Source organism: Perognathus longimembris, chromosome 17 (assembly GCF_023159225.1).
Source record: "Perognathus longimembris pacificus isolate PPM17 chromosome 17, ASM2315922v1, whole genome shotgun sequence".
Lineage (NCBI taxonomy): Eukaryota > Metazoa > Chordata > Mammalia > Rodentia > Heteromyidae > Perognathus > Perognathus longimembris.
Window position 1 is genome coordinate 25,784,839 of NC_063177.1, and position 26,200 is coordinate 25,811,038.

The 26,200-nt window shown below is 40.2% G+C and overlaps 1 protein-coding gene and 1 long non-coding RNA gene across 3 annotated transcripts in view; one reads left to right on the top strand and one right to left on the bottom strand.

Annotated features, from left to right (window-relative positions):
* Positions 1-26,200, bottom strand: part of Usp32 (ubiquitin specific peptidase 32) — a 160,899-nt gene that overhangs the window by 107,243 nt on the left and 27,456 nt on the right. The window lies entirely within an intron of this gene.
* On the top strand, positions 10,026-10,685 carry LOC125366430. The gene is made up of 2 exons (XR_007213835.1): positions 10,026-10,336; positions 10,522-10,685. It is a non-coding gene; the product is annotated as an uncharacterized LOC125366430 (long non-coding RNA).

The window sequence follows — 26,200 nt, forward strand, 5'->3', positions numbered from 1 at the left end:
GGTATCTTCAAACTGCCACCATAGTGGTCACATTAATTTTTATTTCCACTAATGGTGTAATAGGGTTCCTCCCACCCCTACATACACATAAACATCCTCGCCAGCATTTGTTGTTCATATTCTTGACGATGGCCAATCTTTCTGGAGTAAGAAACTTTTTCAGAAGTGTCTATTTAGCTCCTTTGACCATTTGTTAATTAAATTATTGATCTTTTGGGGGTTTAACTTTTTTTGGTTCCTTGTATATTTGAGTTATTAGGCCCATGTCAAGCATATACCTGGCAAAGATCTTCTGTAGACTATCTTTTAAGCTTAGTAACTATATTCTTCCATGTGCAGAAACTATTTAGCTTAATTAAATCCTATTTGTCAATTTTATTTGCTGACCCCCTAGAATTCTACTTAGGAAGTTCTGCCAATGCCAGAAAACTTCTGTTTCCCGTACTCTTTTCCTGTAGCAGTTTCGAGGTTTCAGGTCTTCTCTTGAGTTCTCTGATCCATTTTGAGTTGATATTAGTACCAGGTAACAAAGAGGCATCATTTCAGTCTTCTGCATATGGACATTCAGTTTCCACCACACCATTTTTTGAAGAAGCTATCTTTTTGCAAACATGTATTTTTTATTCTATTGTAAAATATCAGATGGCTATAGATGACTATTTCAGGTCTACTGACTTTCAAGTCTGTTTTTGTGCCATTACTAACCTGTTTCTGGTTTTTTGTCCTTTTTTTTTTTTGGTCACTATGGCTTTGCAGTAAAGTCTGAAGCCTGGAACAACTAGCATTGCTCTCCAGCCTCTTGCCCAAGGATTGCTTTGTATTGGGAGCTTTTGTAATTCTATGTGAATTTTTGGATTGTTCTATCTCTGCGAAGAACTACATTGGAATTGTGATTCATGCACTAAATTTGTAGACCACCTTTGTCAGTGCCAATCTATAAACATCTTCCCAATGTCTTCAATATTTTATCTATTTTTTTATTTTTTGGTAATACTAAGCACTGAACTCAGGGCCTCACACTTATTAGGCAGGCTCTTCACCATTTGAACCATACCATTAGCCCTTCAAATTTGTTCTTCAAAGTTTTATAGTTTTAATTGCAGAGGTCCTTCATTTCCTTGGTTATGTTTATTTATATTTCCCTTTATCTTTTCCTGATTCCCTTCTGTTCCTTGTTGGTATACAAAAAAAGTGGGTTGATTTTCTAATCTGCCACTTTGCCAAAGGTATTATCAGCTTGTGGTTGGAGTTTCTAGGGTCCTTCAAAGATAGGATCATATCATGTGCAAACAGGGTTAGTTTGGCTTCTTCCTTCCTATCTAGACCCCTCTCATCTCTTTCTCTTGCCTTATGGAGAGTTTCTGTGTTGGGCTTTACTTACTTGAGGACCCTTAGTGGTATGAACTTTTAGATATCTAAAGACTTCCTGAGGGGTTATTCTCTGTATTCTCACTTGACTAGGTGTTAGGTAGGCTGGTGAGCTGCATTACACCATTGGTGTGTGAGTGTGTCTCAGCTCTAATACCCTCTATGGTTGACACAGCATCTTCCCTGGTTTACTCAGGTATAAGATCTATTCTGTGGTATGGAGCAGCACAGTTATTCCTTTGTTTTCTGCTTCCTTGGCACCCTTAGGAAATGGCAGACACATCCATCTCACTCTGAGCCTCTGGGTCTGCAATGGGTTTTTCTAAACCTCCAAACCTAGTCTTACAATCTTCTGTTTCATTCTCCATTCTCCATTGTCTCAGATGCATGGGTTCTACGAAGAGACTAAATAACAGAGAGACAGAGATGGAGACGGAGACAGAGATGGAGAAAGAAACAGAGAAGAGAGGGAGGTGGGAGAGAAAGGAAACAGAACGAGGGAGAGAGGACAGAAAGAACAGTGAGAGAGAACAGAGAGAGGGAGAAAGAGAGAGGGAGAGAGAGAGAGAGAATTGATTCCCTCTGCAGTGGACACTGTGCCCAGGATCATAAAGTTGACAGAATTCAGAACGAATCTTCTTACAATACTAAGCAGTTGCCACAAACAGAGTCTCACTTTTTGACTTGGCACACTTCTGGACTATAATCCAATCTACTTTGCGTTTCTTGTCTTAGCTAGGATGACAGGCTCATGACACCTTTCCCAACTTCTTCCATTGAGACACAACAATTTTTTTTTTTTTTTTTGGGCGAGGGTGGGAGAGAGGCACCAGTAATGGCACGTTAACTCAAGGCCTCATTCTATTGCCTAGCTTTTTCACTCAAGTCTGGTGCTCTACTACTTCTGACTTTTTGTTAGTTAATTAGAAATTAAAGTCTCTCATATTTGTCTTTCTGAGCTGGTTTTAAACTTCAATCCTCAGATCTTAGCCTCCTGAGTAGACAGGATTATAGTCAAGAGCTACAGTACCCAGTAAACTTTTTTTTAATCCTAGCCCTAAAATCTTGATCTTCCTAATATCAGCCTCCCACATAGCAGAGATAACAGGTATCGGCCATCATACCTACCTATTGGTTGAGGAAAAAGCCTCAAATGTTCAAGATGGCCTCAAACTCGTGCCTGATCCTAGCCTGCCACGGTAGCTAGGACTATAGGCATAAGACACTGCTGCCTGGCCATCAGCTTTTAAAAAATATTCATTCAACAATATCCATCAACAGAAGAGACTGAAGGTACTACATGGTAGTACATGTCTATAATCTCCTAGCACTTGGAGGCAGGCAGGAGGGGTACAAATTCAACACCAGCCTTGAATTAACAGTAATAGTGTCAAGCACCAGTGATGCTACTCAGAAGACTGAGATCTGAGGATTGAAGCTTACCCAGTAAGGAAAGTCCATGATACTCTTATCTGCAACTATCCACCAAAAAGCCAGCAGTGGAGCTGTAGCTCAAGTGGTAGAGCCACTAGCCTTGAGCAAAAGAACTAAAGGACAGCACCAAGGTCCGGGTTCAAGTTCCAATACCAGAATACACACACACACACACACACACACACACACACACACACACACACACACGACACATACTAAAATATTACTGAAGGGGCTAGGAATGTGGCTTAGCGGTAGAGTGCCTGCCTAGCTAGCATCCATGAAGCCTTAGGTTTTATTCCTCCACACCACCTAAACCAAAAAACCCAGAAGTGGCCCTGTGGCTCAAGAGGTAGAGTGCTAGCCTTGAGGGGAAAAAAAAAAAAGAAGCCAGGGACAGTGCTCTGGCCCTGAGTTCAAGCCCCAGGACTGGCAAAAACAAAAAACAACAACAACAAAATAACTGATGGAACGATATATTGCATTTGGGAATAATATAAAGAAACAAGGCTGTCTATGAGTCAGTAGCTGCTGAAGCCAAAGGATAAACATAACGAGTTATTAAACTCTTCTCTATATTAGTTTGAAATGTTCCATTATAAACAATTTTATTTTATTTTTAGGGGGCTTGAACTCAGTACCCTCAAGCTTTCCCTTAGCTTTTTCTCAAGGTTAGTACTCTACCACTTAAGCCACACCTCTAGGTTCTTATAACAATCAGTTTAAGAAAAGATATTCCAGCCAGGCATAATAGAACATATATGTAATTCCAGCACTCAGAGGCAAAGGCTCCTTAGGAAGATAATGAGTGGACAGCCAGATTAAGCTACATAGCCAGTACAAGGCTAGCTTCTGCCTTGTACTGAGACACTATCTCAAAAAGCAAACAAAAAATTATATCCTTAAGTAATTTCAGCATATAACTTCTTTTTTTTTTTTTAAATGACTCAACAATTTAATATCAAAATGTACAGGACACAATCTCATCCCCTTAAAGAGCACATTACTTTTTATTAACACTAAGTATCCTTGGCCAAAGGTTATTTTCTTAGGCAAATGAAATAAACATAACCAAGTATCTCAAAAGGCAGAGACAATGCTATTCATCAAGCACAATGTAGCATATAACTTCTATACATACATGCTACACGTTAAAGAGCATTTAACAATTCTGTTGAGTTTAAGAAGCACTACTAGAAACAAGTATATGGAAAACTAAGCACATAAAAGAGGGAAGTAAGGTAACTATTTCTTCCAGGAGAAAAGAAATTAAAAGACAAAAATGTAAATGTAGCACTCTATATGGTTAGAAATACAAAAAGTTATACTCAGTATTGATTTAATAAAATATGTCAAGATAATTTTATAGGAAAAGGATAGTCCTTTTAGTAAACAATACAGAAAAATGCATATCCATATGCCAATAGAAAATAACCCTACCATAACCTCACATCATGTATAGAAATTACCTAAAAGTGATTCATACATCTGTATGTGTGCCAAAACCATACAACTTCTAGGGAAAAAGTGGCAAAAAAAAATGGGGGGGGGGGGGGAATTTACACTAGGCTGCACTTAACAAGTCATAAAAAGCACAATCATGGAAGAAAAATGTGGAAAGTGGATTTCATCAAAATTAAAATTTTGTTCTTCCAAAGTAACTTTTAGAAGTAACTTATGCATGGTTTAGCTGCTACTAAGATGTAGGCATTTGCTGCAATCTGGGAATGAGGAAAACAGGAATATATATGTGTATATATTATTGCAAAATCTCCCTATTTTTGGAAGTGTTGGCAACTAATTTCTTTTTTATTTTAAATATGTAGTCTCAATATGGCATACCAGCTGCAGACAGCAAGCTGTGGGCAAATGTTTAAGGACACAAGTAAAACATACATATACCCAAATCCAGTCACTGCCACTTACTAGGTATAAGAATATAGATATAAGTTACAGGACAGAACATGGGCAAGCTACTATCTCTGTATTTTGCATTAGTCATACCTAAAATAGAGAAAATACAATGTATATCCTGACACTGTTAGAAGGATTATTTTTTTGTGGGGGTGTGTATGTGATACTGGGGATTAAACGCAGGTCCTTGAGTTGTCAGGTAGGCACTCCACCACTCGAGTCAAACGTCCAGCCCTTTATTATAAGGATTCAATGATATACTTAATATATATTTAATGATTTGTATAATAAAAAAATTTTTAAAAACTGGAGAAGAGGATTTCCAGCAATAATAAAAGTTTGCCTTTTTACTTTTAGTTCAGGAGGAAAGCTATGAAAATGAAGATGAGAGGAAGGAGAGACAAAGAAAAGACCCAAACCAAACAAACCCAACTGATTTTTCTGCCTGTCTTTCCCTCCTTACTTGTAGACTAATGTTTCCAATCCAGTTAAGCTGTCACTTAATACTGGAAAAAAAAAAGGAGAGAAGGGAAAAGGCAGGCGCTGGTAGCTACTCAGAAGTCTGAGGATCATAGACAAAGCCAACCTGGGCAAGAAAGACCATGAGATTCTTATATCCAGTTAACCACCAGAAAACTAGAAGTGGACCTGTGGCTCAAAGTGGTAAAGCACTAGCCTTGAGCAAAAGAGCTCAAGGACAGTGCCTAGGCCCTGAGTTTTTAAGCCCCACAAGTAACCAAAAAGAAGAGGGGAGGGGAGGGGAGGGGAGGGGAGGGGAGGGGAGGGGAGGGGAGGGGAGGGGATAAACAAGAAAGAAATGAACTGTCCTTTGCTATAGACAATGTACTCCAGAAGTCACTGGATTAGTTGGAGCATGAATGTCTTAAAAGACAATTAAGTCACAATACTGTAAGTATTTATAAACATCTTACAGGAATGTAAGAATCCCATAAAATTATAAGCATAACAAAATATCCCTCAATAAAATGAGTTTCACTTGCTAGAAGATGAGGCTCAGTAGTACAGCACCCCACCTAGCAAACGCAAAAGTTCTGGGTTCAGTCATCAACAAATCCCACAAAAATTGTTATCAGCCATCAACACTACATAATAGAAGTAAGCCAGAGCTAGGCGCGGTGGGTCACACTTGTAATCTTACCTACTCAGGAAAGATCTGAGGATCACCACTGGAAGCAAGTCAGGGCAGAAAAGTATGTGAAACTCTTATCTCCAATAAACTACTCAGTGGGGGGGGGGGGGGGGATGGAAGTGGAGCTGTGGCTCAAGTGGTAGAGTGCTAGCTTTGAGCACAAAGAAGTTCAGAGACAGTGCCCAGGCAACAACAACAACAACAACAAGAAGGAAGAAGGAGAAGAAGGAGGAGAAGGAGAAGGAGAAGGAGAAGGAGAAGGAGAAGGAGAAGGAGAAGGAGAAGGAGAAGAAGGAGAAGGAGAAGGAGAAGGAGAAGGAGAAGGAGACGGAGAAGGAGAAGTAGAAGGAGAAGAAGCAGCAGCAGCAGCAGCAAACCAGCCAGGAATCTTTTGGTCCTCAAAGATCAAAGTTCTGGCTATGTGTGTATCTCAGTAGTAGAGCATGTGCTTTGTGTGCACCAAGCCCCAGTTCAATCTCTAGCAGCAGGGGGAATGAAAAGATCAAAGGTTCACGCTGGTAATTCTGCAGCATTCACTGGCTACAATTTAATCTGGAGCTGGTATTTACTCAAAGCATAAGTATATTCACCCCTTATGTTTACTGTGTTTATCTACAAAGGCTCCTAATTCATCATAATTGAACTAAAATTCAATATATACACATTTTACTAAGACTACCTTAGAACTGGAGATACTGTGGTAGCTATTAAGCAAGAAAACCAAGAGAAAGCATAAGCCCCTAAATTCAAGCCCCAGTACCAACACACACACACACACACACAAAATTAAAAATTATAGACACCAGTGGCTCACACCTATAATTCTAGCTACTCAGGAGGCTGAAGTCTGAGGATCTCAGCTCAAAGCCAGCCCAGGCAGGAAAATCCATGAGAATCCCATATCCAATCAATGAGCAAAAAGTTGAAAGTGGAGCTGTAGTTCAAATGGTAAAAGTATTAGCCTTGAATGGGACAAAGCTCAGGCCCTAAATTCAAGCCCCAGTACCAGCACGCGCACACACGCACACACACGCGCACACACACACACACACACACACACACACACGAGGAGGGAAGGAAGGAAGGAAGGAGGGAGGGAGGGAGAGAGGGAAAGAGGAAAGAAAGGAAGGAGGGAGGGAGGGAGGGAGCTGGGCAGGCAGGCATAATCAGACAGACAGACAAACTGAAAGGGACTCCAGAGATTAAAGGATAGTAGGTAGTTAATACACACAAAAATTGAACAGCATTGTTGTAAAAGAACCTGCATAAATATAAAAGACAATGTAAATTTATTTGTAAGCCCAGGTTCTATCACCATCATCATCATTGATCCTGGGGTTTGAACTCAGGACTTACAGTTGCTAAGCAGGCACTATTACTTCAGCCACTCTACCAGCACTTTTTGTATTAGTTATTTTTGAGATAAGGTTTCTCTCCATCCTCATGAATGCTGGACTACAAACTTCCTATTTGTACTTTCTCTTGTTGCTGAGATGAATGACAGGCACCTGCCTGTGGTGCACAACACCACACCCAGCCACTGGTTGAGAGAGACTCTCATAAACGTTTATGTCTGGGCAGGCCTCAAATCAGGATACTTCCATCTCTTAAACCTTCCAAGTTGTTATGATTACAGGCTTGAGTCATTATGCCTGGCTCTCATAACTACTATTTTGTGTGTGCCTCTGTGAATCTGTGTGTGTACATGTGCGCGCCAGTACTAGGGCTTGAAGTTGGCCTCCACTACGGATGGAACTCAGTGCCTCATCTCTCACTTGGCTTTTTTTCTCTTATTTTTTGCTGACCCTGGGACTTGAACTCAAGGCCTAGGCTCTGTCCCTGAGCTATTTTGTTCAAAGTTAGCAATTAACCACTTGAACATCTATGTTGCTATTGTTATAGGGTTGTTTCTGGGTTGGTGGTTTTTTGTGGGGTTTTTTTGGGTGGGGAGGCAAGTTACTTGGAAATAAGAGTCTCAAGGGCTTTCTTTCCTGCATGAGCTGACTTTGAACCACAATCATCTTATCTCAGCCTCCTGAGTAACTCGGAATACAGGTGTAAGCTATTGGCATCTGGCTCCCTAGGCTTTTTTGCTCGTGGCTGGCACTACCATTTGCCACATCTCCACTTCTAGGTTTTTGCTGGTTAATTAGAGATAATATCTCAAATTTTCCTGTCTAAACTATCTCCAAGTAGCCACAGGCAACCAGCTCTCATCTATTTTTAAAGAATAGCATAAAACAGTTATTACAAAACTATGGACCATGGCTAAATTAAAGTCCCAATTCTTATTTTAAGTTAGAAATTGAATATAAATTATTTAACAACAGAAATATAATGTTTCGGGGCTGGGGATATGGCTTAGTGGCAAGAGTGCTTGCCTCCTATACATGAGGCCCTGGGTTCAATTCCCCAGCACTACATATACAGAAAATGGCCAGAAGTGGCGCTGTGGCTCAAGTGGCAGAGTGCTAGCCTTGAGCCAAAAAAAAAAAAAAGAAGCCAGGGACAGTGCTCAGGCCGAGTCCAAGCCCAGGACTGGCCAAAAAAAAGAAATATAATGTTTCCTCTTAAAGCATCTAGAAATTAATTTAGTGCTAGAACGTCAATTTAAGATTATATGAGGGGCTGGCAGGGTGGTTCAAGTGTGTGGGAGTGTCTGCCTACGAAGCCTAAATCCTTGAGTTCAAATACTACTACCATAAAAACAAAAAATTATATGAAATGGTACTTCCTTAGCTAAAAATATATATCTCTGGGGCTGGGGATATGGCCTAGTGGCAAGAGTGCTTGCCTCGTATACATGAGGCCCTGGGTTCAATTCCCCAGCACCACATATAAATAAAATGGCCAGAAGTGGTGCTGTGGCTCAAGTGGCAGAGTGCTAGCCTTGAGCAAAAAGAAGCCAGGGACAGTGCTCAGGCCCTGAGTCCAAGCCCCAGGACTGGCCAAAAAAAAAAAATATATATATATATATATATATATATCTCACCAGGCATGAGTGGTTCACGCCTGTAATCCTAGCTACTCAGGAGGCTGAGATCTAAGAATTGCAGCTTGAAGCCAGCCTGGGCAGAAAAGTTCCCACGAGACTCATCTCCAGTTAACCACTCAAAAACCAGAAGTGGTGAGCCTTAACTAAATTCAGGGACAGTAACCAGGCCCTTAAGTTCAAGCCTCATAACTGACAAAAAAAAACAAACAAAAAAACTCAATAATGCAAACTTAATAATATAGTTCATTTCATTTATACAAAAGCCTCTATAGAGCCTGATGATGTATTTCATGACTTGAACAGTTATTTGCACTAAAGTAAACTGTACATGAACCAAAATTCAATTAACAAATAAATCTCTTCACACTGCTCTAAGACAAAATCAAAATCTTCAATGTTTTTACTGTTCCTCTTGTCATTGCTCCTGCTATTCACACAGCCTGGAACACTCAACCTATACACATTCTCCAAACTCCCCTTTTCAAGCCCTACTTGTCCTTCAGACCTCAGCTCAAATGCTTCTTTCTCAGAGAAGTTTCTAGTCTCTATATAGAGGTCCTGATATCATCAGATACTTTTTATAGCATTTTTCCCCCACAAGGCTACAAGAGGTAAGAAGGCAAGACCATGCTTTTGCTACTGTGATTGTTACTCACAATTCTATCTTCAACACGTTGCATAGTAGCTACTGTCCCCCAGAAAAGGCCTAGAGAGGGAACTCAGTAGTAAAGAACTATACTAGCATATTCAAGGCCCTGAGTTCAATCCCAGTAAAATCAACCAGTCAATACATTAATTTAGTAGAAAAGAATAACTTCTGGGTTAGATCTGAATATACAATACCCCCCGGTCACAAAATGTATAGAGCCAACAGAAAAAGAAGTTAGCATCTCACAACTGAGAAAAATACTAGAGGGGCTGGGAATGCAGCTTAGCAGCAGAGTGCTTGCCTTGCATGCATGAAGTCCTGGGTTCCATTCCTCAACACCACAAGCAGAAAAAGCCAGAAGTGGTGCTGTGGCTTGAGTGGTAGAATACTAGCCTTGAGCAAAAAGAAGCCAGGGACAGTGCCCAGACCCTGAATCCGAGCCCCAAGGCTGGCAAAAAAAAAAAGTTCATAAAGTTCTAGAAAAATGTATATGCTGAAACATTTAAGGAAGCAGAATTTAGTAAAGAAATGCAACATTTAGTAATTTTCCTCTGTCCATCAGAATAGCAAAGATCGCTCTTAAAACAGGCCAAAAGCTGGGTTTACTGTTAGGGCATTTACCTAACACATGGAATGTTCAGTCTTCAGCACAATCACACAGACACACACCCATGCACACACACACACATACATAATTGTTAGGAGTCCAGGTAAGAGTTGTTACATTTAAAAGTTAAACTAAAACAACAACAACAATTTAGCTAAGTGCTGGTGGCTCACATCTATAGCTCCTATATACTCAAGAGGTTGAGATACAAAAACAAAGGTTTATTTGTTTTTTGTTGTTGTCCCTGGCTTCTTTTTGCTCAAGGCTAGCACTCTGCCACTTGAGCCACAGCGCCACTTCTGGCTTTTTCTATATATGTGGTCCTGAGCAATCGAACCCAGGGCTTCATGTATACGAGGAGAGCACTTTACCACTAGGCCCTATTCCCAGCCCCCAAAACAAAGGTTTGGAGCCAGCCTGGCAGACAAGACAAATTCCCAAGACTCTTATCTCTAATTAACCCGAAAAGGCTGGAAGTGGTGGTGTGGCTCAAGTGGTAAGGAGCCAGCTATGAGGAAAAAGCAGAGTTAGAGTACAGAACCCTGAGTTCAAGCCCCACTATCAGGAGGGGAAAAAAAATCTAAAAGCTGAATAGGTATAATTTAAATATTACCTACCCAAAGACAGAAAAGCAAATAATTTTCTCAAAAAAACTCTTTATCTTTAATAAAATTTTCCTCATCACTAAAAGCAGAATAGTATAGCCTAAAAATTGTGTTTATACATTCATAATTTTACCTCAAAAGCTAAAGAAAAAATATTCAAATGTCATTTAATGAGGCAAATAAGATATGCTCCAAAGTTCCAACAAATTATAAGTTAAACAAAAAGGCACCATTTATTCTATGCCAGCCTCTCTTTCATATTCTTAAATATCAACTCATTTAATAATTGTAACTACCCTACACAGTAGTTTTATTATTATTGCCATCTTATAGATGAGGAAACTAAAAAACCAGTGTCATTTGCCCAATCAGTGGCAGAACCACTAGTATTCAGACCTTTTTTTTTTTTTTGCCAGTCCTGGGTCTTGAACTCAGGGCCCGGGCACTGTGCCTGAGCATCTCTGTTCTCAAGGCTAGCACTCTACCACTGGAGTCACAGACCTACTTCTGGCTTTTTCTGCTTATGTGATACTCAGGAATCGAACCCAGGGCTTCATACATGCCAGGCAAGCACTCTACCACTAAGCAACAATCCCAGCTGTAGAATTTCTTTTTAAAGGGACAACATAGAGATTATTGGCCATGGCGTCACTTCCAGCTTTTTCTGGTGGTTAACTGGAGATTAGAATGTCATAGACTTTCCTGCCCAGGCTGGCTTGAACTACAATCCTCACATCTCAGCCTCCTGAGTAGCTAGGATTACAGGTGTGACCCACCAACACTTGGTTGGTATCAATTCTTTAATTATTTTTTGTTATTTAAGTAATGAGTACATTATTGTTTAAAATTTTTTTAAATACAGAGAAATAAAGCTAAAGAGCCAGGCACTGACGGCTTACTTCTATAATCCTAGCTACTCAGGAGCTGAGATCAGAAGATCATGGTTCAAAGCCAGCCCAGGCAGCAAAGTCCATGAAACTCTTTAACCACCAGGAAACTGGAAGTGGTGCAGGGGCTCAAAGTGATAGAGTGCTATCCTTGAGCAAAAGAGCTCAGGGATAGCACCCAGGCCCTAAGTTCAAGCCCTCGATGCACAAAAAAATTAAAAATAAAAATAAAAAAAGAAGGGGCTAGGAGTATGGCCTAGTGGCAAGAGTGCTTGTCTCATATACATGAGGCCCTGGGTTCAATTCCCCAGCACCACATATACAGAAAACGGCCAGAAGTGGCGCTGTGGCTCAAGTGGCAGAGTGCTATCCTTTAGCAAAAAAAAAGAAGCCAGGGACAGTGCTCAGGCCCTGAGTCCAAGCTCCAGGACTGGCAAAAAAAAAAAAATAAATAAAAATAATAATAATAATAAATAAATAAATTTAAAAAAATAAAAAAGAAAGCAAGCTAGAGACCACTAAACCCGTCATTTCCACCCTTCAGTCCTTAATCTCTCCTCCCACTTGCTTTTCCCCCAACTGACAACTTTTACCTCTTTTTTCATGCTTTGATATAACAATAAAGACTAATAGAAGTAAACGTTACAAGTATATACTTTTGTTTTCTTCTTGATCTTAACTGGGGTTTTATTTTAACTCAGGGCTTTGTTTTTGCTGAGCCAATGTTCTACCACTTGAACCAGTGGGCTATTTTTTGAAATAGGGTCTGGAGAATATTTTTCTGCCAGGCTAGCCTTCAACTACAGCTCTTCCACTTTCAGCTTCCCAAGTAGTTAAGAAGTACAGGTGTGAGCCACTTGCACCTGGTTCAATTCAATTTACTCTTACAATATCTAGCTCTTTATGTGCTGCAAAGGATTCCACTTTGTTACATAATGGACATTGTTTATTTGCCTACGCTAGGATAGGCTATTTCTCTTTTTTTCCTTCATATACTTGTCATGAAAATTAAAGCAAATGTCTTTTTAGATCTATTTATAAAATGCTTTTGTACTTTATGCTTCTAAGAAATTCTGCCAAACCTCCTTTTAAGTGGTTCTACTAATTTACATTTCTATAATAGTACATATCCTGGCCTTTTTATTCGCTATTGATTATAATCTCTACAAATCAAATTCTCAAAGAATCATCTCTTATAGCTCATCTGATGTAGTCACTTAAATAACAGGAAAAAAACTTCACTTTTGTTTTCGAGGAAGTATAAGTCTGGCTCTTTGTTATTATGTCCTGCTTTACACACCTCAATAAATCTTCTGTAACTCAAAGTAGAAATAGTATCTGTGATAATCGCTATAGGATTTGGCCTCAGTGTTCAAAGATAGTTTTGACAGCATTGCTATGTGTGGGTCTATGTTGGGAAACTAACAGCAGGTCCAGTCATCTCTACTACAATGTTCATATAAAGCTGTTATTGGTTTTACTACATCATACATGGTTAATGCAGCCTGTAGAACGGATTGTGGCACCATATCTTCACTTTACAGACTGCCAGTGTCTGTAATCAAAACGAACCACACCATCTTTGTAGAGCATCAGGATGCCCCATCTGCCACTATTTCTGTTCCCCAACATCCCTGAACTTGGCTATATTACATAAAAACTAGTTCCTAAGAGAAAAATTCTGCATCCTCCTTCCCATTAGAAAGTTCTTATTAGCATACATTAAAATGTAAAGCGAAATAATATAGACTACAATGTTTGTGTTAGACAATGAAACTATTCTGTCCATAAATGAGCTAGTAATAATTTATAAACTTTAAAGTACAAAGAGAAAAACATGGGAGCTGTATGAATTTTCTCCTACAAAAAAAAATGACAGCTCCCATTCTGAAAAAAGAGCCAAATAAGCCACTGTAATGTTAACTTCAAATAACTTTTGGGAAAGAATGTGACTTTGGAAATTGCCTTTAAGAACAGAATATATGGGCTGGGAGTATGGCCTAGTGGCAAGAGCGCTTGCCTCCTACACATGAAGCTCTCGGTTCAATTCCCCAGCACCACATATATGGAAAACGGCCAGAGGGAGCGCTGTGGCTCAAGTGGCAGAGTGCTAGCCTTGAGCAAGAAGAGGCCAGGGACAGTGTTCAGGCCCTGAGTCCAAGGCCCAGGACTGGCAAAAAAAAAAAAAAAAAAGAACAGAACATATATATATATATGAACAGAACATATATACATATATATACACACACACACACACACAACCATTAAGTTTATACTGACAAGAAATCTGTTATATACTTACATACTATATTAGAGACTTGGAAATATGGAGAGAATTCTGTTAAGTAGTCATTAGCCTTTTTATTTTCTGTAATATAGCAAAATGACTAACATGTTGATGACAAGCTTTCTAGATTATTCATTTGCTTCCAGCAGTTTCTCAAATCAAACACACAATTTATCTTTCTCTTGGTTCATAAACTTCTGAAGCTACAAACAACATGGCACTCATCAGTTCAACTACATTAAAATATATTGCCAAGTATCCTCCTCTCTTGCAAGAAAAGGGGAATGGAACCTTTAGTCAAGCTATTTAGGAGTCCAAATTCCCATTATAAACCTAAAATACTGGTTGAGTTACACTGTTGGCTGTGTTATTAATACACTAAATATTTTGTCCTCAACCTAGCATATCACTCTTTTAAGACTTACCAAAGTTCTATAAAGGTGTGTGTGTGTGCGCGTGCATGCATGCGTGTGCGTGCACACTCTGTTTGTTCTTTTGCTTTAGGAAGGAAAGGAGGGAGGAAGTGAAGGCAGCCACCTCACAAACAAGTTTGTAAATGTGCAGGTATCCTAAAGAAACCAGCGATGTTTCCTCTTTTGCTAACATTTCCCCAAAACCTGCTGTTCATTTGAACTGCTTAAAGCAAAATACCTTATAGAGAGGTTAATTTTTAAGCCACAGAAATTAATGACTCATAGTTCTGGAGGCTAAGATAGTTCTGAAGGCTGGGAAAGAGACAGGTGCCAATATACTTGCTGCCTCCTAGAATGTGCCTTCTGTGTGTCCTATGCATCCATAACCTAATCACACAGAGGTGTGGCCACACCTCTTAATGCCACCTCACAAGGAATTACATTTTAACTCAAGAATTTCAAGGAAGATAAAAAAATACTGGGACTGGGGCTGGGGATGTGGTTTAGTGGTAGAGTGCTTGCCTAGCATGCACAAAGCCCTGGGTTCAACTCTTCAGTATCGCATAGGCAGAAAAAGCCAGAAGTGGGGCTGTGGCTCAAATGGTACAGCACCAGCCTTGAGAACTAAAGAGCCAGGAACAGTGCTCAGGCCCCTGAGTTCAAGCCCCAGGACTGGCAAAAAAAAAAAAAAAGGGGTGGGGGCTGGGAATATGGCCTAGTGGTAAAGTGCTCGCCTCGTATACATGATGCCCTGGGTTCGATTCCTCAGCACCATATATATAGAAAAGGCCAGAAGTAGCGCTGTGGCTCAAGTGGTAGAGTGCTAGCCTTGAGCAAAAAAGAAGACAAGGGCAGTGCTCAGGCCCTGAGTTCAAGCCCCAGGACTGGCAAAAACAAAACAAAGCAAAACAAAATAGTGGGACCACTGCATCTACTAGGCCAAACATATTTAATATTCATAAATTTATAATCATTTAATATCTCTGCTCTTCCTTTTTTTCCCCCTTTGGTAAATGATAGGGCTTTAACTCATGGCATGGGCACTGTCTCCGAGCTCTTTATGCTCAAGGCTAGGGCTGTAGCACTTTGAGCCTCAGCACTACTTCCAGTTTTCTGGTGATTAATTGGAGGTAAGAGTCTCATGAACTTTCTTGCCCAGGCTGGCTTTGAACTATGATCCTCAGATCTCAGCCTCCTGAGTATTGGGATTACAGACATGAGCCACCAGTGCCCAACTTTCTATTTTGCTTTTTTTTTGGCCAGTCCTGGGGCTTGGACTCAGGGCCTTAGCACTGTCCCTAGCTTCTTTTTGCTCAATGCTAGCACTCTACCTCTTGAGCTACAGTGCCACTTCCAGCTTTTTCTGTTTGTGTGGTGCTGAGGAATCGAACCCAGGGCTTCGTGCATGCTAGGCAAGCACTCTACCACTAAGCCACATTCCCAGCTCCTCTATTTTACTTTTAAGATAAGTCTTTTACAATATATAAAGCCAACATAAATTGTCTGAAACATCCCTTTTGAATAATTCCATTGTTCATTAATTTATTTGTCAAGAAAGCCCTTTCCTCTAATGAGATCCATCTTCCATACACAACCTAAATTTCCAAGCAGTTGTTTCCGTAGTGTAGTGGTTATCACATTCACCTCACTCAACCTAAATTTTCCATTTACATTTGTATAGAAAGCCACAAATAACAATATAGATTTACATATTAATTATGAAGTTCAAATTTTCTACATTCTACTACTAGCACTAGTCATAATTTTCAAGTTAAAAGTTAACTTTTTGTGTTTTTTACCTAAGAAATCATAAAATTGTTTCTATAAGTCTATAAGAATTCATCTAAGGGGCTGGGAATATAGCCTAGTGGCAAGAGTGCTTGCCTCGTATACATGAAGCCCTGGGTTCAAATCCCCAGCACCACACATATAGAAAATGGCCAGAAGTAGCGCTGTGGCTCAAGTGGTAGGGTGCTAGCCCTGAGCAAAAAGAAGCCAGGGACAGGGGCTGGGGGATATGGCCTAGTGGCAAGAGTGCTTGCCTCGTATACATGAGGCCCTGGGTTCAATTCCCCAGCACCACATATACAGAAAATGGCCAGAAGTGGCGCTGTGGCTCAAGTGGCAGAGTGCTAGCCTTGAGCAAAAGGAAGCCAGGGACAGTGCTCAGGCCCTGAGTTCAAGGCCCAGGACTGGCCAAAAAACAAACAAACAAAAAAGAAGCCAGGGACAGTGCTCAGGCCCTGAGACCAAGGCCCAGGACTGGCAAAAAAAAAAAAAAAAAAAAAAAGAATTCTTCTAAAATCCTTGTTCAAAGACTTTAAAAAACTTAAATGAAAATAAATTCATGAAATTTAGAAACAAGAAACAATCTATTAAAAGAAATATTAGCCAGTCCTAGCTATTCAGGAGGCTAAAATCTGTGGCTCAAAGCCAGCCCAGGCAAGAAAGTCTATGAAACTCATCTCCAATAAGCTACTCAGAAAAAGGCTGTGGCTCAAATGGTAGAGCACCAGCCTAGAGCAAAAGAGAAGCTCAAGGACAACACCCAAGCCAAGAACTCGTCCCCAAAGTAGACAAAAAAAAAAAAAAAAAGAAATCATATTAACAAAATTTAGAATGGGACTTCCTATATAAATGAAAGTAATTGGAATTTCTAAATCCTTCCTTGGTGAACTGGTAAAACAGAATACATAGTGTCATACTTCTCAACATTGCTGTCATCTAGGGAGAAACTACTGAAAACTGATGGTAACCACTACATCTAAGTAATGGCATGGAAAATATTTTCTTCACTATTACTAATAGAACCAATATAAGACATCTAACAAACCATCTGATAATACACATTATTCCTTTTGACACCAAAAGTGATTCTGTAGAAATTACTTAAATGGTAGAAGTCAGGTGTGAACAATTTTGAGTGCTTTAAGGAAATTAACATGTTTACACTGTCAAACTGAGTTGTGCCAATAGTTTATGACTAAAAAGCCTATGCCAGCCAGGCACTGGTGGTTCACATGCCTGTAATCCTAGCTACTCAGGAGGGCTGAGATCCGAGGATTGTAGTTCAAAGCCAGCCCAGGGTGCAAAGGCCATGAGAGTCTTATCGCCAATTAACTACCAGAACAACACTGGAAGTGGCACTGTAGTTCAAACTGATAGAGTGCTATCCTGGAGCAAAAAGAGCTCAGGGACAGAGCCCAGGCCCTGAGTTCAAACCCCACAACCCACCAATAAAATTTTTTTTAAAAAAGGACATGGCAGGGCTGGGGATATAGCCTAGTGGCAAGAGTGCCTGCCTCGGATACACGAGGCCCTAGGTTCGATTCCCCAGCACCACATATACAGAAAACGGCCAAGCGGCGCTGTGGCTCAAGTGGCAGAGTGCTAGCCTTGAGCGGGAAGAAGCCAGGGACAGTGCTCAGGCCCTGAGTCCAAGGCCCAGGACTGGCCAAAAAAAAAAAAAAAAAAAGGACATGGCAGCCTGGCACAGATAGTTCACGCCTATAATCCTAGATACTGAGGAGACTAAGGTCTGAGAATTGAGGCTCAAAGCCAGCCCAAGCAGCAAAGTCCGTGAGACTCTTACCTCCAATGAACCACCTAAAAAGCCAGAAGTGGGTTTGTGCCTCAAGTGGTAGAACACTATAGCCTGGTCACAAAAGTTCAGGGACAAGCCAGGCACAGGTGGCTCACAGCTGTATTCCTAATAATTCTAAAGGCTGAGATCTGATGATAACAGCTAAAGGCAGTCCATACAGAAAAGTCCATGAAAGTCTTACCTACAATTAACCACTAGAAAACTGGAAGTGGAGCTATGGCTCAAAATGGCAGAGCGCTAACCTTGAACAAAAAAGTGCAGGAACAACACCCATGCCCTGAATTCAAGCCCCAGGACCAAAAAAAAAAAAAGAGCTCAGGGATAGTGCCCAGGTCCTGAGTTCAAGTCCTATGACTGACAAAAAAAAAAAGGAAAGAAAAGCTATACTTAAATGAAAAAAACACTCACTGTTTTCCAGTCTTCTTATCAAAAGCTAAACTCTAGGCTGAGCATAGTGGTGCCTGCTGTAATCCCACACTCAGGAAGCTGAGGCAGGAAGGTCAAGCCTGGACAACATATGCAAGATATTGTTACACTCTTTTTAAAAAATGTGTTTAAGGCTGGGGATATAGCCTAGTGGCAAGAGTGCCTGCCTCGGATACACGAGGCCCTAGGTTCAATTCCCCAGCACCACATATACAGAAAACGGCCAGAAGCGGCGCTGTGGGTCAAGTGGCAGAGTGCTAGCCTTGAGCGGGAAGAAGCCAGGGACAGTGCTCAGGCCCTGAGTCCAAGGCCCAGGACTGGCCAAAAAAAAAAATGTGTTTAAAAACTTCTAATTCCATAAATGAGTTATTTCTTTATAAATGATGGTATTCAGTGGCTGAGTTTTAAATTTCAAAGCAATTCATCTGTAACTAAAGAAAAACCTTCTTTGGAATCATTCACTCAAGGAATTTTTGTCCTAATTGAGTAAAAATATATTACTTTTATCTCAACACTGTAACTTCACAGTAATAGGAAGTCCTTAGGAAACAAAGTATTTGCTGAATCACTCAGAGAAATGAATAAAATTTATAGATAACTTTATTAAGTTAATGCCAAAAAAATCAGAACAAAGCTACCTAAGAAAGTTTTGCTTTAAACCTAACCTTCTGAGAAAGTGTCAGCTTCAAAATAACTTGGGAAATGAATCCATTTTTAATACTGACTGGAGAAATCTAAAATTTTAAACTAAAATGAAATTTTCTCTGTACTTTTAGAAAAAGAAATACAATTTTGTAAGATTTGGTAAGAATCTCCAATGATCCCTGATTTCTACAATATAACGATATTTAAAATATAATTTAAATTTTTAATTATATTTTTAATTCCTCAGAATTTTTCCTTGAAGTCTTTTATTTAGTCATTTTAAATTCGCTAGATGCTGGTAGCTCATGCTACTACTTGGGAGGCTGAGATCCGGATGAAGCCAGTCCAGGCAGAAAAGTCAGTAAGATTCACTCCTGACAAAAAGCCAGAAGTGAAGATGTAGCTGAAGTGGTAGAGTGCCAATTTTGAGCAAAGAAGCCCAGCAAGAGCACCAGGTCCTGAGTTCAACCTCAGTACCAGCACCAAAAATAAGTAAAACTCTACTTCTACTACTATTAAAGCAAGCTGTGAGTTTAGCCCAATATCAACTAGGAGTTTGTTTTCTTTGCTGCACATATAATACTTCATAATGGTTAGCAATTTCCTTATTCCCATACATTTTTTGAGATGGCAACATTCTGAATTTTTATAACATAAAGCAAACGTGTACAAACACTTCACAAACAACCAAAGCAGAGCAAAGTAAAATAAGGAAGTCTTGATTTCATATGATGCAATGTAAGTTTCTCTGAGATAACATACAAGTTTGTGGTGTTAAGTCATCATACACAGAGATCTAATTTAAAATAATTTGTGAACACAGCAAGAATATTGTGAAGGGACAACCCAGGGCCAGAATCAGTCAGCTTGAAGCCACATGAATAGTAGAAGTAACCAAGTTTAAGGTTGAATTAGTGAGAATGTCTTAGAATACAAGGCAAAAACAAAAGCACATTAATTAGCTCCAGGAAAAAACAAAAGTTAAGGCAGAATTTACTACTTAACTTCTCTGCTATATAACTAGAAAAGTAATTATAGATTGCTACATAAACTGTCAATCCTGTATACATACACGACGTCATGATAAGGTAAACACTGAGCATTTATCTAACTAAAATTACCATACAACTATTGTTATAAGGAAAATGAAGTAATACAGAGGGTAAAGGGGAAGTGGCTGAGGAAAGGAGAAACAAAAGCTATATTCTCATGCTCCGAAGTATGAAGAAGTCACAGATAACACTTAAATCTGAAAATCAAAACTAAATACCAAGGACCAAATTGAATATAAAACATCCAGGCACTAATGCGTTATGCCTGTAAACCCAGCTACTCAGCAGGCTGAGCTCTGAGACTGCTGTTCCAACCCAGTCAGGGCAGGAAAGTCCGTGAAATTCTATTGCCAATTAACTACCAACAGGCTGAAAGTGGAGCTGGGGCTCAAGTGACAGAGCAAAAATACTAAGGGACAGCACCCAGGCTCTGAGTTCAAACTTCAGTACTAGCACCAAAAAGAAAAGAAGGGGGGTGGAGTGAGGGACAAACAACAGTGCCATTACAAAAAAACAAAAAGCAAAAATCCACAATATTTAATAGCATGGTTAACAAATCAAAGAACTTTACAATATTTCTTACTAAACAAAGTACTTAATTTTATACATTTTACACACAATTTTTTTCTCTTCTTAAGACAAGGTCTCATTATGTAATTCAGGCTAGTCTCGAACTTAATGATCCTCCTGTTTTCTGCTTTCTGAGTGCTAGAGTTAGAGCTGGCTGCCTTACTTTTTTTTTTTAATGAAGGTACTAGGACTTGAACTCTAGCTTCATGTTCTCCGGCAGATTCTGTACTCATAGCTGGGTCATAGTTCAAGGCCAGCCCCAACAAAAAGTTCATGCAACCTTCACCTCAACCAATAAAAAGCTGAGCACAATAGCATGATCCCAGGATGGCTTGGGGAAAAAAGTGAGATCCTAATAGAAAAACAATAAAACCATACAGGATGGAAAATATAGCCAAGTTGCTTAGCAAGTACAAGGCTATGAGTTCAAACTCTAGTAACACTTTTATGTTTTTCCAATTTTAAATGTAAAAGAACTAAGCAGAGTCTACAGATAAAGTCAGCTAAGATTACCCTTAGCCTATCTATGTTGGCGGTAGAGGCAATCTGCTAGAAGTCAGAATTAAATTTATTAACTAAAGTTGGGTGTAAAAAGAAAACATAAAATGCTATCAGTGGACAAATGAAAAAAAGTAAATATTAGGGGCTGGGAATATGGCCTAGTGGTAAAGTGCTCGCCTCGTATACATGAAGCCCTGGGTTCGATTCCTCAGCACCACATATATGTAGAAAAAGCTGGAAGAGGCGCTGTGGCTCAAGTGGTAGAGTGCTAGCCTTGAGCAAAAAGAAGCCAGGGACAGTGCTAAGGCCCTGAGTTCAAGCCCCAGGACTGGCAACAAAAACAAAACCAAACAAACAAAAAAGTAAATATTAATTTTGGCCTATTTTACCTTTCCCAATATTCTTTTAATTTCTAAACTAATTTGGATGTATGTAATAAAAGAAAGTAAAGCAGAGTACCTAACTTCATTTTCACTTATATTCAGTTTATTTTATGGAAAGTAAAAATAAAGCAAACCTAATTTCATCCTTATAATACTTTACTATAATTATCCTAAACTTCAATAATGAGATATTAAACATTAATGAGATATTAAACATTAAGTCAATCATTAAATAAAGCCATTCAAACAATGCTTAAAATCTGGGGAAAAAATTCATACCAATTCACTGGCATATCAGCCTTCAATCTAGAATGATTTATAACCTCAAAAACACATTGCTGGATACTGGTAGTTCATGCCTGTAATCCAAGCTACTCAGGAGGATAAAATTTGAGGATTGCAGTTTTAAGCCAGCCATGACCGGAAAGTTTATCTCCAATAAACTACCAAAAAGAAGGAAGCAGAGCTATGGCTCCAAGCGGTAAAGCAAGAACCTTAAGCAAAAGTAGCTCAGGAACAGTGCTTAGGCCCTGAGATCAAGCTCCAGTCCAGGACTAGCAGAAAGGGAGAAAAAAAAGCACACATACATGGACATGTCAACATGAAATCCCCTTGAGCCAGGCACCTGTGGTTCATGCTGAGCTACTCTACTAAGGAGGCTGAGATCTAAGGATCATGGTTCAAAGCAAGCCCAGACAGGAAAGTCCATGAGATATTTTTCTCCAATTAACCATCAGAAAACTGGAAGTGGTATTGTTGGCTCACAGTGATAGGGGACTACCCTTGAGCAAAAAAGCTCAGAGACAGCACCCAAGCCCTGAGTTCAAGCCCCACAACTGATGAAAGAGAGAGAGAAAGAAAGAAGGAGGGAATGAGGGAGGGAGGGAGGGAGGGAGGGAGGGAGGGAGGAGGGAGGGAGGGAGGGAGGGAAGGATCACCCTTGTAGAAGTTAGATATTAATAAAAATGTGGAGAAAAATATAAAATAAGAGTGTCAAGCTGGGCACCGGTGGCTCATGCCTGTAATCTCAGGAAGATCAAGGTTCAAAGCCAGCCCAGGCAGGAAAGTCCTTGAGACTCTTATCTCCAACTAACCACCACAAAATCGGAAGGGGCGCTGTGGCTCAAGTGGTAGTGCTAGGTTTGAGCTGAAGAGCTCAGGGACAGCTCACAGGCCCAGAGTTCAAAACCCACGACAGACTAAAAAAAAAAATCACCAATTAACCTATATAGGTGCTCATTAAGAGAGGTCATCTTTGGAAAACTTGCTTCCAAAGAGAGTGAAGAAACACAGCAGATTTTTCATTAAAAAGGAACCTTTTGTTGTTGTTGTTGTTCTTAAGAGTTTCATTATGCAGCCCTGCTGGTCCTGAACTCATTCTCCCCAGTATGTACACCAACATGCACTGACACTCTCATAATAATTAATTATTCAGTGCTGGGGTTTGAATTTATGCTGTTAGCCACACTCTACTGCTGAGTTACACCTGGATCTTACCCAGGTTAGTCTCAAACTCAAGATACCCCTACCTCAGGTTCCATAAGGTTTACAGCACAACACTCAACCTTTCTGTCAACATTTTAATAAGCCCATCAGGCAACCTTGTAAGAGGCCTAGAATCTTTATTCTGAATTCCATCTCCCAAAAGTAGAACAAACAGTCAATTGAAGTAGAAGTTGTAATGTAATGAGATTACTGCAATGAAAGTTTGTTTCAGTATATTGGGGGAGGGGGAAAAAAGGATAATATCATGGAAGGCTTCCAATAGGATTTTATGTCTGAGTTTAGTTTTGATAAAGATCTGGCTGCAAGGCAGGTAGTTCTGGGGGGAAATATATGCCAATTCGTTGATAGGCTAGAACATCATGATAACACTGTAACAGTTAATAAACTGGCTTCAATTTTAAAACACTAGTAATTTTGTTAAGAATTTACTTCATAGAACCAGGCAATAGTGGCTCACACCTATAATCCAAAATTCTCAGGAGGCTGAGAGCTGAGGATTGCGGTTCAAAGCCAGTCTGAGCAGGAAAGTCTCCAAAAAAACTACCAAAAAGGCAGAAGTGGAGCAGTAACTTAAGTGGTAGAGTGCTAGCCCCAAACAAAAAAGCTCAGGGACAGCACCAGACCCTGAGTTCAAGCCCCAGGACAACAGGAAAAAAATTTAATTTAACAGAAAAGACCGTTAAAATTTGGATTTATAAGCTGGGAATGTGGCTCAGCAGAGTGCTTACCTACCATACTTGAAGCCCTGGGTTTGATTCCTCAGTACCACATAAATAGAATAAGCCGGAAGTGGCACTGGCTCAAGAGGTAGAGTGCTAGCCTTGAGCAAAAAAGAAGCCAGAGACAGGGCTGGGAATATGGCCTAGTGGCAAGAGTGCTTGCCTCATATACATGAAACCCTGGGTTCAATTCCCTAGCACCACATACGTAGAAAAAGCCAGAAGTGGCATTGTGGCTTAAGAGCTAGAGTGCTAGCCTTGAGCAAAAAGAAGCCAGAGACAGCGCTCAGGCCCTGAGTCCAAGCCCCAGGACTGGCAAAAAATAAAATAAAAAAATAAGAAAGGGGCTGGGAATATGGCCTAGTGGCAAGAGTGCTTGCCTCCTACACATGAAGCTCTCGGTTCGATTCCCCAGCACCACATATATGGAAAATGGCCAGAAGGGGCGGCGCTGTGGCTCAGGTGGCAGAGTGCTAGCCTTGAGCGGGAAGAAGCCAGGGACGGTGCTCAGGCCCCTGAGTCCAAGGCCAAGGACTGGCAAAAAATAAATAAATAAATAAATAAATAAATCAGTCATGCACATAGGCAAAAAGTAGAATGATTCCATTCAGATAATGTTCAAAATCTATGTCAATGGAAGTCAAAACACTGGTAATGTCTTAAGGGCAGTATGGACTAGGAAACAACAGAAAAGAGCTATACAGTAATAGACGTGCATTTTACTGTACATAACTAATAAGGGGAGAAAGGAGAACTATGAAATAGAGCATTTCAAGACCTAGGAATCAAATATACTGCTGGGAATGGGGCTTAGTGGTAGAGTGTTTGCCTAGCATAAGCCCTGGGTTTGATTCCTCAGTACCACATAAAAAGAAAAAGCCAGAAGTGGTGCTGTGGCTCAAGTGGTAGAGCACTAGCCTTGAGCACAAACAGGCTCAGGGACAGAGTCCAGACCCTGAGTTCAAGCCTGGACAAAGAACAAGACCCTATTTCAAAAGTAACCAGCACAAAGCAGAACTGGAACTATGGTTAAAATAGTAGAGCATCAGAGTAGCAAATATGAGGCCCTGAGTTCAAACCTCCATACTAAAAAAAAAAAAAAAAAAAAAAAAAAAGGTCAAGGCCAGCTTGAGCTATGTAGTGAGGCTTATCTTAAAATTAGAAAAACAAATAAACACATTTTCCTATGAGACATTATTACTGCTGAGTGTTCATTCAGGTGATCTACTATTTAAATAATTTTTCTTTCATTATGTGAAATATTTGCTTTGCAATCTTGTGTTAACGTCTATTGAATCTCTATGATACCAGTAACTTGCTTCCACTTTTAAGTAACTGTTTCTTTCTTTATCTCTAAACCTATAAAGAATAAGCATATTTTGTTTTGTTTTGTTTTTTGGCCAGTCCTGTGCTTAAGACTCAGGGCCTGAACACTGTCCCTGGCTTCTTTTTGTTCAAGGCTAACACTCTACCACTTGAGCCACAGCGCCACTTCTGGCTTTTTCTGTTTATGTGATGCTGAGGAATCAAACTCAGGGCTTCCTGCATGCTAGGCAAGTACTCTTCCGCTAAGCCACATTCACAACCCCATTTTTGTCTGTCTTATAATCAACTATAAAAAGTCAATATCTCGAGGCTGGGAATATGGCCTAGTGGCAAAAGTGCTTGCCTTGTATACATGAAGCCCTATTTGATTCCTCAACACCACATATATGGAAAAGGCCAGAAGTGGCACTGTGGCTCAAGTTGGCAGAATGCTAGCCTTGAGCAAAAGAGGCTCAAGGGACAGTGCCCAGGTCCTGAGCTCAAGTCCCAGGACTGGCAAAAAAACACTTCTACTCAGGGAAAATTCATTATAGATCCTTGCATAAGCTAAAAAAAAAAAAAAAAAAAAAAAAAAAACCTCAAAATAAAATTAAACAACTGTTACAAAGCCATCAGTCCTCTACCACAGCTGCTCATCAATCGATTCCAAAACCATGTTTAAAGCAGAGCCCCAAATGATATGTTGAATACAAATGTTTTGTTTTCAGACAGGGTCTCACTATGTAGCCCAGACTGAAAAACCCAACTTATTCTGCCTCAACCTCCCAAGTGCTAGGACTATAGACCTAAACCACCACTCTGCATTTACAACTATGGTTTGTTTGTTTTTCTGAAACCCAGGCCTCCAGAGAGCTCAACCACTTGAGCCACCCTCCCTGCCCTTTGTGCTTTATTTTTCTGGTAGGGTGTTAGGGAGTTTGAGGCCTGGCCAGCCTAGCCAGTGATCCTCCAACCCATGCCTCCCAGCAATTGGGACAAGATGGACACCCCACCACATCTAGCTTTTTTATTAAGCTAAATGTGCCTCTCTCAGAACCTCCCCCTTCCACCTGGCCTCCGAATCCTCTCCATCTCTACCTCTCAAGCACCTGGCCTTTCATTTTATTCTTGATAGGGTCTTGATAAAATTATCCCAGGGCTGGCCTTGAGCTTGAAGTCC